Raw genomic sequence first — 16,854 nt, 5'->3', positions numbered from 1 at the left:
TATATATGTAATTTGTTTTTAACTTTGTTTTCTCTCGCAAGACGTTATTAATACACAGGTGCCAAATACTGATGTTTTCTAAGAATCCACCACATTAAGACTGTTACCATTTTGACTTAACAGAAAAACAAACACATACATCTGTTTTACTCAACCTCTCCTCTCTCTATTTCAAAATAAAATCCCTCTGACAACATTTCTGTCAGCAAAATCCCATTTACGCAAGGCTTTGTACTTTGAAATATTGTGTGTTGTTTACAATACAGTAGCTTGCAGGGCTCCATAAATGAGTGAAGTGTTTGCTTTCAATTGTGGAAATACAGTAGTTACAGCTGCAGAGCTGCCTGCAGCTGCAGGCAGCTCTGCAGCTGCAGGCAGCAGCAAGCAGCTCTGCAGCAGCTCTGCAACAGCTCAGCTGCAGCTCTGCAGCAGCAGGCAGCTCTGCAACAGCTCTGCAGCTGCAGGCAGCTCTGCAACAGCAGACAGCTCTGCAACAGCTCTGCAGCTGCAGGCAGCTCTGCAGCTGCAGGCAGCTCTGAGGCAGCTCTGCAGCAGCAGGCAGCTCTGCAGCAGCAGGCAGCTCTGCAGCAGTGCAGCAACAACTCCAGAACTGTTCTGCTTTCTGGCAGTTTGGCCTTTTGTCAGTTCATGTCTGTTTTACGCTGGAATGATGCAACACTTCATGGTTATGGTTATATATGTCACTATAAATTTTTATTTATTTTTAAAACAATTTTTAAAAAAACAGTTTTTGATCAGTTTTAAGAGATTGTCTGCACTGATTGATAGTTTCATAGAGAACTCCACTTGTCAAGCCCATTGAGGGTTTCAGGGTTTCCCGTGCATGTTGCCTTTTCCTAAAATGTTTTTAAATCAAATCAAATATTGTGATGTATCATAGATTAATTGCCTTGTAATATATCGATTATCGTAAATCCTGACATCATAATAGTATTGTTACTGTGTGCCAAATATCGTGTAGTTACCCTGTGATTCCCGCCTCTACACAGCAGCCATCAGAACAAGTTTTTCTCCAAAATCTTGACACTTTCTGAGTCTCCATCACCGTCTCTGCTATTTCAACAGTTACATCTTCTCCTCTCGCTGACTCTCTGGGACGCTCCTCATAATAAACTTTCTTGCGAATGCTGGCAGGGAGAAGACTCTGTGTTTCTTCCCTCAGCGGTCTCTTGTCTGGGGGCTCCGCAACAGGCTGACTCACAGCACCCGGCCCACTCTTCCCTCCCACTCCTCCCTCCCACTCAGCCCCAGCCGTACCCCAGCGTGGGAGGCAGCGCAGCCCAGGACCAGAGCCTCCGGCTGGGCACACACACACAGCCAGCACGGGCCCACGACTCTGGAGCTTTGGCTTTCATTCCCCGCACCCACACAGAAACAAAAACACACACACACACACACACACACACACACACACACACACACACATACACACTCTCTGCCTGCCCACATGCAGTACCCACACTGATTTTTTAGAGCACCTCTTTAATGATGTCATGTGCCTTACATCTGAAGGGAGCAGAGGCAGGGGAAACACGTGGGAGTGTGTGGGCCGTACATGCTGCATGTGTGTTTGTGTGTGAATCATGCTGCCAGATTATTCTTTTTTTGGTTTACATTAAGTACACCAAAATGTTTTATGTGCACATGTGCTGTTGGCTACTGTAAGTGAGGAGCCTCGAACACGGCTCAGCTCAGGAGGTTGCAGTTTATTTTTAAACCGCAGCTTCAGGGGAGGATTTAGATCTAATGAAAGGACACTGATGAGGGTGATGAATGGGTTTTAGATGGAGCAGAGGCTTTGGGATGATGATGAGAAGAGACCCTGGTGAAAATTTTGATCTAAAACTCTTGTCAGTACAAAAGTGCTTTAACAAAAAAAGACAATGTAACAAAAAAGAACTGCTGCCGGGGGCTAACTTTTCCATTTGGAAAATGAATTCATTTCTGCATTAGCTCAAAGATAAAATGTGTGATTCTTACCGTCAGGACCGGAGCCCTCCATCGCCACTCTCTGCTTTCACTGCTGCGCATCACGAAGAGTTCAGGCTGCAAAAAAACAGGTGTCAGAGAAGCACGTCACTCACATCATACTGCAAAAAAACCGTCTCATCACAGACACCTTCATCCAACCGAAAATCTCCCACAAAAACATTTCTTACAGGAAATTGATAGACTTGCACAATGTCACACGTTGTAGGATGCCTGCGCCGCGAAGAGGAATAATATTCAGAAGGGCCAGATTGCTCATTAGAATATCTCACATTTGTGTGTGGGCGAGCTTTTAGCAGTCCTTCTCCCTCTAGTCCCCAGCGCTGTTCCAGAAACACTGTTCCCTGTCCAACACCAACCGGGATGCTAACCCCAGTCTGTCCGCTGAAAAACAAGACAATCCAACCACTAACTTCTGTCCAACTTTTAAGTACAGTATATACGCTGACAACTTTTTAACATCCTAAAATGCTCAGCCTCTTTCTATATTTCCCACCAGGAATACTTTTTTTGCCTGCAGTTGCATTCAGATCATGTTATTGATCATATTGGAAATTCAAACATTGCCTACAGCAGATAACAGTTGACTCTAACAGCACACACACACGGAGAGATGCGTGCACTGTGATTTCTGCTACAGCACAACAAGATGAGGGAGCATCATGAGCAAACATCGCTTAGTACAATCTCTCTGTCACCTCAAAGTCTCCAAATTTAATGATTTTTTGTCACTTTTTTTGAAAAACCAAAGGATTTGAGGGCATTTTCCTCCCCTATGCCAAATATAACATAAATCAGTTAATTCACTGAGTCTGTGCTGGATTTAATTTGTCAAACATCAGAAGCAACTGAACCAAAAGTTACAACCAGAAACCATCGATCACCATCGATCACCAGAAGCATTTGGAAACATGGACTGCAAACTCTTTCAGTTTTCTTGTGCTGCATTCAGACACCTCTCACATGCATTTAAACCTTCAGAGCCTGAAAAAAATGGTTTTATTTATTTATTTTTTTAATAAGAAAATTGCAAGAAATTAGGAAAAGGTGGTAAGAAAATGATCTAAAAATTAGTTTTAAAAAGCAGAGGAGAATTGTTAGAAGTAAATATTAATGATAAAAAGATGGGAAAACTATATTAATGATTATTATTGTTATCATAATTATTAACTGTTTTATCTCTCTGTTTATTTAAACTTTTATTTTGTTTGTTTCAGGTTTATGTTACCTTTTTTCTTCTTACTCTTTTTGTGCTAAATTTCAAGTCATTTCTTGTAACTCATAGCATGTACCCTCTGTGTTTGAAATAAATCAAGCCCATTTGCTCAGGTTTCAAAGGGTTAAAAAGCAGCAGCCTACAGTGTCAGAAGAGGCAAACTTGCAGTGCACAGGTGGAGGTAGCTGACAGGATTCACTGGAGGTGTTTGACAAATGATCATCTGAAGCACAAAGCTCCCAAAAAATGGGCATTTTTGGAGTTACATGCAGGACAGCCATGAGAAGTATTTTGCAGTTAACCCTTTAAAACCTGAGAAAACTGGCCTGATTTCTTTCAAGAACTTAAGAGCAAGGCAATGTGCAGCTTTGCAAGAAATGAGCAGCCAAAAAATTGCTAAAAGTTAGAATATTTCCTGAAAATTAGCAAATATAAAATAGTAGTACCCCCCCTTCTTCTTCTTCTTCTTCTTCTTCTTCTTCTTCTTCTTCTTCTTCTTATTTTCTCTCTGTTTTTCAGGTCATTCTTCTCCTAGCTCTCTTGCTAATTTTCATGCTAATTTATTTCCGAGATGCACATTGTCCTTTTTTCCCCTCATGTTTTCGAGAGAAATAAAACCAGTTTGCTGAGTTTTTTTAAGGATTTAAATGCTTAGAAAGATTCTTAAATAAATGCTTAAATGCTCCTGAAAGGCATCTGAATGCTGCACCAGAGAAGTGATGTTAGTCAAAGGGTTAAATGCAATACCCAGTTTTCAACAGAGCCAATTAAATTGACAATTCTGCCGAAACTGCGGGAAAATGAATACAAAATTCCGTTTTAATGTGTTTTTATGCACAATTTTGACAAATCAAATAATAAAACAAGTACATTTGGGAACAGACATTAATGTGACATTAATATCCAGCCAGTTCCAACTGCATGTCACCATTGCCCCCTGTTGGATACAGCAACACTGTATCTAAAACCGAGGGCGCATGGTTTTAATTATAGTCCTCTGAGAGAAAAATGATTTTTTTTAACAAACAAAAACAAAAAAATGTTATCATGATATTGCCACTGCCCTTTAATTTGCAAAAGAGCAGGATGTTTGCATTAAACAGCAGCACTTCTCTGAGTCAATTAATTCTTCGATCACAATAGGTCACTCAGAGCTTCTCTCTCCCTCTCCTCCTCCCCCTCTCTCTCCTCCTCCCCCCTCTCTCTCTCTCTCCTCCTCCTCCTCCTCCTCTCTGTATGTATCTCCTCCTCTCTCTCTCTGCTCCCCTTGTCTGTCCCGGATCACGGGGTCTCCCCCGGGGTAAACGCATTCCAAAACAAGAATTTCCTCCAGCCCAACTCACATACCACCTCTCTCTCTCTCTCTCTCTCTCACGCACACGCACACGCACACGCATGTACGGGCTTGCGCGCGCACGAACACGCACGTGAAGAGTGCACAATGGTCTTGCCAGAGCCAGAGAAGACCACACACTGTTGCAATGCCATGTTCAACAGTCTGCTGCACAAACAATGCCAACGCGTACTTATACACAACCATCATCATAAAATCTAATTATGTTTAAAAAGAGCATTTATTCTCTAACAGGTAGCATAAAAAGCGTGTGCGTAAATCAGCTTTTCATATTTTAATCATCATTTGTATGTATATATTTTTTGACATAGCCTATTTTTAATAAAACCCAAACATTTAAATTCCAAATGCATAATAAACGATATGAAATTACCTGTATTCTTTGCTTGGAGTTGCAGCAGTAAAGCAGCCGGGTTTGCAGACACCTTCCTCGAGCGCAGCGCTCCTGGATCTGTCCGGTACACACAAACACACGAGAGGCTCAAACCAAACATCACCGACGGCTCAACACACACACACACACAAAAGTTTCCGTAAAAGCAGCAGAGACAGCCGCAGATATATGCGGGAGAGAGGAGGAGGAGGATCGATGCATCACGCACCGATATTCTGCTCTATTACTCATCTCGCGCGCGTCCCTTCGGTCTCTCTCTGGGTTTTATCTGCCCGCCTCACCGCCGGCGGGGCTTTCTCACCGGATCGCTCGGAAATGCCGCTGCCCCGAACTCACATCAGCCGGCCGCTGCCGCGTCCCCGCGCCGGCTGAGAGTCCACTTCAGCCCGCAAGAAATCCCCCCACGCCGCCCCCTCAGGCTGCGGGGACCGTCCCCGGTGCGCCCTGACGACCGCGGAGACTAATAACTGAAGGCTGGTGCCGCAGCAGCGAAAGGTGCACGCACAGATCAGAAGTGAAAGAGCAGCAGGAGAGAGCGGAAATTTCTATAGTAGAGTCTGATAACCAAATCAGAGAAGAATAAATGTGTTCTTTAAGCAGAACATCTTTGATTTAACCCTTTAAAAACCTGGACACCAGGTCTCTTGTGCTGCGTTCAGACGCCTTTCAGCAGGGCCTTTAAAATGTGAGCAAATTGATTTGATAGTTTTGAAAAACGGAGCTAAAAAGCAGGAGAGATCCCAGAAATGGCAAGAAATTAGGAACAGGTGAAAAGACAATGGCATAAAAATGATTATATTTTAATAAGAATAATAAAACAAACTAGGGTAATATTCAGACATTTTCCCCCTATTTTTTTCATTTTGTATTTTTTACTTTTATTTATTTTATCTATATATTTATACTTTGGTTTATTTACTATTATTTATTTATTTATTTATTTAAACATTTGTTTTGTGCTAGATTTCATTAAATTTTTGGAACTTGTAACTTATTCCTGTATTTAAAAAAAAAGAAATTAGGATCAAATGAATCACAGATCATTACGCGCTGCAATAACGCCAATCAAATGAAGTAAATTAATCCAAATGCTTAATATTTAAATCTTGTTTTTCTTCCCAAAAACTCCAGAATGGACAGTATCAATTCTCAAAAGCAAATATATTATTATATTATAATTTTCGTCCTCTCATCATATATGATAATAAAGATCACAGTAACTGCAATATTTGCTAAATGCTGCAAACAAGCATTTCTGTCTTCTGCTCTAAACAGAATTAGATGCACACTTTTTGTCTTTGCATTGTGCAAAGTTTTTTTTTTTTGTATATCTAAAGCGATGGTTTCCAAAGTGGGGGTCCAGGAACCTCCAGGGGTCCATGAGAAAAGCCCAGGAGGTCCCAGCAAACTGAGCAAAAGCTGAATACGCCTCAACAGGTGAATGTGGACGGACGGCTGTCAGAGATTTCACTCCTCCACAGACAGACACATTATCTGCATCTACAGTATTTAGTCTGAGATTTATGAAATGCTAATTTTCGGGGGGAGGACAAGGACCAAATAGCCCCTCGCAGACGCGTTAATGCTTTTAAGAATGTCACAATTATCATAAAACCTTTTAAAGACCGGCTTCTTCTTTCTCTTGTGCCATTTTCTTTTAATTGCTCGCAGAAAACAGGTTTAAAGGTGAAGCCTCGACGCAGCGTCTTTACAAATTAACCAAAAAGCACAAAGAAAAAAAAAACAGAACATGGAAGATTACACACTTGTACAACAATTAAAAGAGCAAAGTGTCTCCGTGTTTCAGTCAATTCTGATCAAAAATGCGAAACATCTTCAGATGTGACTGAGAGCTGTCTGTCTCATTCTGCTCTGCCTCTGGGGAAATACACCTGCAGCGGGATTGTACCTGCTCACTTAAAATTATGCGTCGACATTTGTATGTATTTCCTGCGAAATGATGATCTGTCATTGCTCACCTGCCTCCTCCTCCTCCTCCCCCCTCTGGCTCTGCTCTGCCTCATCACTCTCGCTCTGAATTTTGCTTCAGCAATCTGGGAAATTAACAAATGTTTTTCGCCGCCCGTCGTCTCGCTCGGCAGCCTGGCACAGGTTTGAGGAGGTACGAGGTCTCTAAACCGCACTGACAATATTACCAGCACCATGACTGCAGCCTCATATTGTGAAATTCCCTGAATAAATTACTGTGCCCACTCTTTCTCTTATCTGCTTATGAGTACAGTTATGACCTCAGTTTCTGGTATTTGGGATGGGTATTTCTGCAATGTAAACTTCCCAGAAATATTGCATATTTTAATTTCTGTTATGACAAAATGAATTTAACCCTTTGCATGACGGGTTATTGCTTTGTCAGAGGAGAAAAGGCTTTAATTTTAGGATTGACTGACGATCATTTTGATGTCTTAAAGAAGAAACAGACGTTATGAAACTGATGGGTTTTTCAGATCTGACAAAGAGCTTTCTGATGAGCGGCGCCTGATTAAATTCACTTGAACTCGTCATAAATGTCGCTGCTGAATCAAACGTTCAAATTCACCTGCTTGGGAGTTCTTCAAATCCACAGTTTAACATTTAAAGTTATTATTTAGTCGTAATGTTGTGGTGTAATAGGAGCGGAAATTGGATGGATGCCTCTGCTGTGTCATCCTGAGAAAACAAATCTACAGCGTGCAATTTTCTCATGGTGAAGCCATAAATTTATAGCAGAAAAATACCAAAAAAATAACAGAAACTGTGCATAAATCGCTTTTAATACAAGCAGATTGCCTCAATACTCAATAACAAACTCATAACTGTTTTTTTTCCGTTACACACACACATAAACACACACACAAGCTCAGTGTGACAGCGCAGCACCTGCAAAGTGATTTGGGGGTAATCTCTCTCTGTCCCCTCTGTGTTTCTCAGCACCGAGGGGGGGCTTGTGTTTCTGATTCTGTATTGATCCGACTGCGAGCGAGCAATATTGATTCCAGGTCACCCCCCCCCCTCCCTCTGACACACATCATAGTGAGCGTGCAGCGGGACATCAGAGGCACCGGGAAAAGTTTGACCTGTAACGTCCACTGAACTTTTCAGTCCACCCGACAAACACCTGACGCAACCTGGAGATACCGGGCTCGCTTTGAAGTCAGAGATAAAGACACTCGCGTTGCAAATGGTGTGTTTTTCACGTCGGAGCGCTTGATAATGCGTTGCAGAAAGGACTGTTTCTGAGAGAAAACTGGTGCAATTACTGGAAACATTGTAAAGTTTGAAATCTGCGCCTTCTTTCCATCGCTAATGGATTTCATAAAGTGGGGTGTTTCAGGCTTTATCTCGAACGTTTAGACTCCTCTTTCAAGCCAAATTGCTGTTTTACGAGCCCATTTGACAACTCAGCCCTGGTTGATGTTTTACACACAAACCAGCCACGCCGCTCCGTCATTCTTTGAGAATTTGTCACTTGCAGAACTCCTCACGGTGGTTTTGAGAGTCGGTAGCGTACGGTCGAAGTCAATGGTTTACCATTGAAGTCAGTGGTGCACTGCAGTGGTGGGACGGCCGCAGTACCTCCAGTGTGTCTCAGAGCTGGTATGTTGGCTCCTGGGCCCATTGTGTATATGAAGGCAGAGGTGTAGTGTGTTTTCACTGTCTCCTCCCTGGGAATTCCCCTCTGTTCCAGGCTCTAACAGCCTGTTGGAGCTGCAGCTGTACACATGTGTGTGTGTGTGTGTGTGTGTGTGTGTGTGTGTGTGTCAGGATGTATACACACTGTGAGTTTAGTTATTCGCATTTCAGTGCACGTGTAGGCATGTGTGTGTGTGTTTCCTCCCTGATTCCCAGGGTTCTGCGGAGTTAAACCCTCTTAAATGTCCCCCTGGCTTTTGTCCTCACGTTTCAGCTGAATTTCCCCGCATTCATCCCACCATTCAGACTCTGTGTGTTCGAGCGCTCAGGAATGCGCTGGGTTTGACAGGCGCCTGAGCCGTGTGTGTGTATATGTGTGTGCATGCACATGCGTGTACATACAACAGAAAGAAAGACGGAGAGGTTTTGGAAAGGGGAGTGGATATTTCTTTTTCTTTTTTCTTTCTTTCTTTCTTTCTTCCTCCAACCTCCTTTTGATGTAAAGGTGGACTCGGAAACACACAATCACCTTACCTTTGCACACACATACTTTTCACCTTTCTATACACACACACACACTCAACACCCACACACACTTGGAGTCACATGTGCTCTCACTCAAAGAGAGCTCTGCACCCACTCACCCTGACACCCACACAACCACCCACACACTCACGTGCACTGCCAAATAGCTCTCACTCTTTTACCCTCCCACCCTATCCCCTCCCCACCCACCACCACTGAGCGCACACACGCACACACACACACACACACACACACACACACACACACACACACACACACACACACAGAGTTTCACAGTAAGTGCCGGGCATGCGCCTGATCTGGTTTCCTCTTTGCTTTGCGAGCGACCCGCAGTGATAAAATAAACACAAATACGTGATAATCACATTCCAGACATTTCTCTCCTGCCGGTGGGAAGTTTCAACTGGTTTTCTGCAAGAGTTGGTTTGACTCTGTGTGTGTGCGCGCGCGTGTGTGTGTGTGTGTGTGTGTGTGTGTGTGTGTGTGTGTGTGTGTGTGTGTGTGTGTAACCCCGGAGAGAAAAAAGGAGAAAGAAAATGAGAGAGAGAGGGAACAAAGAGATCTGGGGCGAAGTCTCACACATTCCTCAGTCCTGCCAATATCCTACCAGTATACTAGACCATCACAGCTACACACACACACACACACACACACACACACGCACACACACACGCGGCAAGCGACAGAGAGATCTGAATAAAATCTCCTCATTTGCACTTCATCTGTGGCATCAATCTAAGATTTTTTTTTGCAAATCATATCATGCAAAAAGCAAATAAAAACTTCCACTGACAACAGCATCATAAACCTAAAAAACAAACAAACAAACAAACAAACAAAAAACAAAAAAAACCCAGCACTGCATGGCATTTAAAATCTGGAAAAGGTGTGTGAAAAGAAGCATGTGAGTGAAAACACACAAAAAAAAGTCTTTTAAATGCAAAACCTGTGAACAGCTCGAGAGACGACAGTCCTACCTTGTGTTAGTATTGATTTTAGTGTGAAAGAGACAGAAAGGAAGCTGTGGACGTGAGAAGGGCAGACTGTGCTGAAAGAGAAGCTGTAGATTGAACTTACCTGAGCACATGGCCCCGCATGGCATGCACACTTCCTCAGTCAACACGCTTTGTTTCTCCTCCTCTCTGCTGCTGCATGCTTCTCCTCCATCTGTCTGTCTCTCTGCGTCTCTCTTCTTGTCTTTCTCCCTCTTCCTCTCTCTCTCTCTCCCTCCCTCTCTCTCCCTCCCTCTCTCCTCCCCTCTCGCGCTCCACGAACCCTCTTCTCTCACTCTGCTGCTCTCTTCAAACTTCTTTTTTTCTGAAAAAAATGATTAACTTGTCCCTCATTTTGCACCTTCTTCTCCGGCTCTCGCGCTCGATAAAGTTGTCCCTCTTTATGCAAGTGAGAGTGATCCATGAAGGCAGTCTTAACTAGAATGTCTCTCTCTCCTCCCCCATGCCGCATGGTGTGTGTGTGTGTGTGTGTGTATAAATATATATGCGTGTGTGTGTGTGTGTGTGTGTGTGTCGCTTCCTTGCCAGCCATTCACCTCCACACATATGTCTTTAAACATTTTTCTCACTTTCTTTATTAGTCTGCCTTTTTCTTTCTTTAAGTTTCTACTCTATTTTTGCTCTCTCTCTGTCTCTCTCACACACACACACACACACACACACACACACACACACGTAAGTTCCTTACTGTATGCCCATTTACAATACCCACAATAGACTCACAGACAGCCTTGACGATGACTTCCAGCCTCTAGTTGATTCCTCTTATATATCCTCTGGACAGATAACACCTGCACACTCGGTGCATTCAAACGGGCAAATCTCTGCGTTTCTGTTTTTGAGGAGAGACTACAGAGATGGAGAATGTGAAAGACAAATGCAGGATGGAAGGACGGCGGTAGAAAATTGTTCGTATGAGCTGCAAATGGCCTTGAACAGATCTCATGTATCATAAGAAAAAAAAAACTTACTGGTGTGGAAATCTGTGCACACATGTTGCTAAACCGCGTCCTCACTTTAGCAATCCATGCGATTCATCGAGAGTATGCATCAAAATAAAGAAATGTAATGCAATATGTGTCATATCAGCTAAATGCAAGCAGGGAAAATACTATAATATCTAACCCCAGATTGATGCTTATTCTCGACTAAATGATCACATAGAGCACAATTTGGAGGAAACACAATTTGCTGCATGAATTTTGATCACTGGCAATTTTCTTTTTTTCCACTCCAGGAAGTGCTGCGTCATTATAGCACTCAGATTTGGGGAAGATATTTGGCGCACTAAGTACCAGAGACCAGACTTCATGTCCTGCATCACACATGCTGTAGAGCTACAGTCACACTGGTTAAAGGGACAGTTCACCCCAAAATCAAAAATGCACATTTTTCCTCTTACCTGCAGTGCAGTTTATCAGTCTGGATAGTTTTGGTGTGAGTTGTCAAATGTTTGAGATATTAGCCGTAGAGATGTCAGCCGTCTCTCAAATAAAATGGAAATAGATGGTACACAGCTTGTGGTGCTCAAAGTGCCAAAAAATACTTTTGAAAAAGTCAACAGTAATATGTCTTTCCGGGAATCATAACACGGTTACTCAAGATAATCCGCAGAGCTTGTTGTGAGCAGTTTCATCCTTAGGGACCTTTTTAAATCTTTCTGCCTGCAAAGAAAACTCAAGACCAGCTAAGATTTTTTAAAATTTTTGTTTTATTTTTCACCTGTAGTGGCTGAAAATTCATCATATCATAATGTATTATGTAATGTAATATGTAACTGTAGCTTTAAAAAATACAAACTCTTCAGAACAAGAAAGCCCAAAAATATTGCAACTTGCATCGCAGCTTTTTAGAGAAAGCAGTAGATTCACGCTTCCTTCTGAGCAGTGATAACAGTTAGTGGGTGTAGTTCGGTGGAAAGAAAATAGTTCCCACGTGAAACTGCTCACAACAAAGTCTGAGGATTATCATTAGTAACGGCGTCAGTTTTTTCTGAAAAAAAGAGACATTGTTTCGATTCTTTTCAATAAAAAAATAAAATAAAATTATTTTCCAATTTTTATCCATTTTTTGAATTTTATTTCTTAAATGTATTTATTTACAGTCACACATCTGTACGGCTGATCTCTCCAACACTATCCACACGCATAAATAGCACGACAGGTCAGAGGGAATATGTGTTTTTTATTTGGGGGTGAACTTTAAGGGGAGAAGGTGGAGAGAGTAGATACTTCCTTTTTTGTGTCATATTTTACTTTTTCAGTATCTAATCAAGTTCACATCCTCTCTAACTTCTCTAAAAAAGTCCTTTGAGTTGCCGAAACATAACCATAAAATACCCACCATGCTTTAGTTGCCTCGAGTAGAAGAAATGAAAGAGTGAACATTTTGCAGATGTGTTCAGCATGAACAAATGTTTCCTCATCAGCAGATGATTTCCCCATGAACGGCTATAAGCTCATTAATCTTCCAGTGAGCTCTGCCAGCGTGGCAACATAAGCACACAATGTCTTCATGAATTAGTTGTTGATCATAATTACAAAGCCGTGAGCGAACAACGCTCGCCGCGCCGACTGTCAGGAGTCCTGAGGAGCTTTTAAAGCTTCCACCTGTTGCCGTGAACCTGAAGAAGCATCGATGCAAAACTCGTTGCTGTCTCACAGATTTGTAGTCATGAAATGTGTGATGTGTGAAGAATTTAACTGTGAAATGACGGTAAAGAGCTCAAAGCACAGACGCAGTAAGCTGTATTTTACAGTATCCATACTGTGAAATGACTCTACGACCTATTACTTTAAAACAGTATATTTCTTTATTTCTACAATATACAGTGAAGTACTGGCAACACAGACGCAGTACGCTGTATTTTACAGTATCCATACTGTTGTCGCAGTCTGTTAGCGTAAGAATTAACGAGCATATTTCTGTGTTAACCGCCAGGCAGGATGTGAAATCTCAGCTAATGCTCTGTTATTGCTGCCTCCCTCTGCTGATGCTGGTCTCTTTGTGCTTAATTACCGGCTTAACGAGAATGTTGTTCCTCAGATGCAGACCATAATATCAGCGTTACAGAAATAAATCGACAACAATCGCCCGTAAATAGTCTAATTCAAATGAGCATACTTGTGCACAGATCTGAGTTACTCTGTTACAGGGATACTCTGCTCGCTTTGCTTGGGGGCCACTTTTTGGGGGCCAGTCGCAGCAGCTCCGTACATGTTTCTGGGATTTGTAGGATTTTAGGACATTTCTTGGATTTAAGGATATTTCAAGGATTTTAGGACATTTTTAGGCTTTTAACCATTTTCCAAGATTTTAGCCCTTTTCTAGGATTTTAGGGAATTTAGGACATGTTTAGGATTTTAGGACATTTCTTGGATTTGAGGACGTTTCTAGGATTTTAGGACTTAATTAGGATTTTTGTACATATACACAATATTAGGAGGTTTGGGGATTTTAGCACGTGTCTAGGATTTTAGGGCATTTACGACATTTTGGGGATTTTAGCACATTTGTAGGATTTTGAGACATTTGGGACATTTCTAGGTTTTTAGGACTTTTCTAGGATTTTAGGACATGTCCATAATATTAGGAGGTTTAGGGATTTTAGCACGTTAAGGACATTTTTAGGATGTAAGGACATTTATAGGATTCCAGGTCAAATATGTGGTTTCAGGATGTTTCTGGATTTTTGAACATTTCTAGGACTTTAGGACACTAGGGTCTTAGCTAGGACCTCTGTCGGGGGTTGCGGGGAATCCTCCACTGGCACTTTTGTTGATCAACAAGCTCTATTTTGATGCTGTTTTTTGCACTCTGGACACATTATTTCTATTTTCAGTATTTTTTATTTTCATGCCAGTCCATGGTATGGTTTCATACCAATCATTGCTTTCATCAAACGGATACAGCTCTTTTATTTTAAAGACCCATATATCCCAGTTCCCATGAATGCATCTTTAGTAAGTATTCCTCTCAGTAATTTCCTTCACTTTACATTTTATTAATGTGTGCTCACAAATTTCCACATCATTTTCTCCCGTTTGACCCCCTGCTGGTTCTGTCGCCTGAAAGCAGCCTGGTCAGGGAAGCTTTTTTATGGCATGAAATAACGGTGTGATGTGTGAGTGACAGTCACACACACTTCTCTGGGACCCAGCAGCCGCCAGTTTTCCTGCACTGGATGCAGAGAAAGTGAGAAAACACATACGTGTGTTGACGTTGCAATCAGAAATTCCAAACGTGGTTTGGAGGGCAGCGGCAACCCAAACAGCTCCGGAGGCTGCGAGAGGGGATGAATGTTGTCCATAATCTGCCGTTGTCTTTTCCATTCCCCCTCCAAATATTATCCCATGTTTCCACCGGCTCCATAATATTATGGAAGGGAAGTAGACGGGGTATCTGGGTGCTTTTGCATGAGAAGGCAGCGCAGTCACAGTCCGCTGAGAACGAGTATCGTTTTTTGACGAACAAGCTGAGAATTTGTGTAACTTGTCAAACGTGCCTTGTCAGTGTTCCCACCTTTCGTCTTTTCACACAAATTGTGGCAGATTTGATGTCTCAGGAGAGAGAACTTCCTGTGGTGTGCTCCGCGCTGTCATGTAATAACACAGACACACCTGTCTGTCCTGTCCGTCTGCCTCCGTATGCACGTTTTCTCAGTCCGCTCTCAAGAAGAAAAATGTTGGTATTTCTGCAAACCATGATTACGTTACATTAGTTTGTTTAACACGTGTCATATTAATGTTTCTACAGTGACGTAGTATATGAGCTGACTTCGTCATCAATAAGTGGAGGGGATGGTGGATGTCAACAAAAAAACCCAAATGCTTTTCATGGCACTATTCCTGCTTTTCCAGCAGGTATAGTCCCACAAAAAATGACACATTGTTGCTTTTCCAGCAGAGATTGTGTCCCTAAAACCAGGTATTTTAAACCAAAACACAATCTTCCCCAAGCATCAAAACTTGTTGATTTTTAGTGAGTCATTGCTGTGTTTCCAGCAGCTTTTCAGCCCCCAAATGTAATTGATTATAGGCATCCTGTCACTGTTTTTTTGAGCGGGGACAGTGTCACAAGAAGTTGTTTTTTTACAGAGACATTGCTGCTATTTGTCATTGCTGTTTCCAGCAGGGATCATGTCCCCCAAAACTGTGTATTTTAAGCCGAAACATAATCTGTCCCAACCAATAAAACTGGTTGATTTTGATCGAGTCAGCTGTGTTTCCAGCGGCTTTTCAGCTCCCAAATATATGTGGTTTTTAGCCACTTAGTCACTGTTTTTTCAAGTGGTCATTTTGTACCAAGACATCGCTTTTTTTCCAGTAGGGACTGTATCCCCAAAACTGATTATCTTACGCCAAAACATAATCTCTCCTAACCACCAAACTGATAGATTTTAGTGAGGCATTGCTGTGTTTCCAAATTGTTGTGTTGGTCCAAATAAATCCTTAATTCATCAAGTTAGATGTAAAAAAATTCTCTCTCTTCCTGCTGGCTGCTGGCTGTTTACCCTCCTGTATCTTCTCCTTCCACCAGGATTTTAGGACGTTTTTAGGGTATAAGGACATGTCTAGGATTTAGAACTCTTCTTGGATTTTAGGATGTTTTTAGGGTTTTAGGGCTTTTAGGACATTTCTAGGATTTCAGCACATTTCTAGGATTTTAGGACCAAGTGAAAGTGCGGCCAATTTCATGACGAGACCCTCAAAAAGTGGTCTGAAGACCTCGCCGATCTCGAGTAAGACAACACTCATGCCAGACTTGTTCTCGAGTTGTGGAAGCCTTGGCAGTTTTGCACTAGATTATAATGAGTTAAATAGAAAGAGGGGCGCCTGTATTTATGACTGTATTGAGAAACATAACTTTGGGATTTCAAAATAAACCGGTTTACCGTGATACCACCCGAGCTTAACGAACAGTCACATCTGATTCGACTGAGATCATTCTGAGTTGGTTTCAGAAATTAGACATGGAGGCTAGAAGCAGAAAAAAAGAGCAGGCAGGTTGATTCATAATACTTAATTTACCCACGAGGCACGCTGCCTACTCTCAGAGCCCACATCCACCAACAATCAAGGCACAAGGCAAGTGATTTCATCTCGCTGTCTGCTTTTGTGCAGCAGATTACAAACTCTTCAGGACGAGCCTTTTCTACTGAATGACCATCCTGCGTGCCCACCTCCTCTCCGCATCCGCCCTTCTTCCCCCGGCCAGCTGTGTATCCGCGAGTGTGTATGTACGTGTGTGTGTGTGTGTGTGTGTGTTTGTGTGTGGGAGTGTGAGGGTGAAGGAGGACCACTCTGCGTGGGCTGAACAGTGCCCGGGCTTTCTCTGCTGTGGTGTTAATAGGCCTTTTTCTCCCCTCAGCGGGACACAGAGAGCTGTCATTTACATGGAGGTAATGGAGTGATGTAGAAGTGGATGGAATATGTGTGGGCGAACGCTGATGAGGGCCTAGCACCTCTCTCTGTCTCCCTCACTCATTTTTCCTCACTCTTTGCTTTTCTTTAGTCGTTCTCTCATTCCCTGTCTCGATGTTAGCCTCATTCTCTCCTTTTTCTGACATTACTCATCGAGAGGTTGTTGTGATCGCTGCCAATCAGAATAAACACCGGAAAGTAAACAGCAAAAGTCCTTGATTGCTTCGATTCGAACGCTTCTTTTGACTGAAGTCTGATCCTGCACAAAG

The 16,854-nt window shown here is 42.4% G+C and overlaps 1 long non-coding RNA gene across 2 annotated transcripts in view; it reads right to left on the bottom strand.

The window, feature by feature from the left end:
* Positions 1 to 10,532, bottom strand: part of LOC121948786 (uncharacterized) — a 39,844-nt gene extending 29,312 nt beyond the window's left edge. For both annotated transcript variants that reach the window (XR_015777734.1, XR_015777735.1), the window contains exons 1-3: positions 10,228 to 10,532; positions 4,954 to 5,031; positions 2,002 to 2,067 (exon numbers count right to left, since the gene is read on the bottom strand). This is a non-coding gene — a long non-coding RNA (uncharacterized LOC121948786). The remainder of the gene's footprint in view (positions 1 to 2,001; positions 2,068 to 4,953; positions 5,032 to 10,227) is intronic.
* Positions 10,533 to 16,854: the final 6,322 nt, after the last annotated feature.

Source organism: Plectropomus leopardus, chromosome 10 (genome assembly GCF_026936395.1).
Source record: "Plectropomus leopardus strain MGB_pleo_1.0 chromosome 10, ASM2693639v1, whole genome shotgun sequence".
NCBI classification, from domain to species: domain Eukaryota; kingdom Metazoa; phylum Chordata; class Actinopteri; order Perciformes; family Serranidae; genus Plectropomus; species Plectropomus leopardus.
Note: the sequence above shows the minus strand (reverse complement) of the source record. Positions and strands in the feature narration are given on the sequence as shown.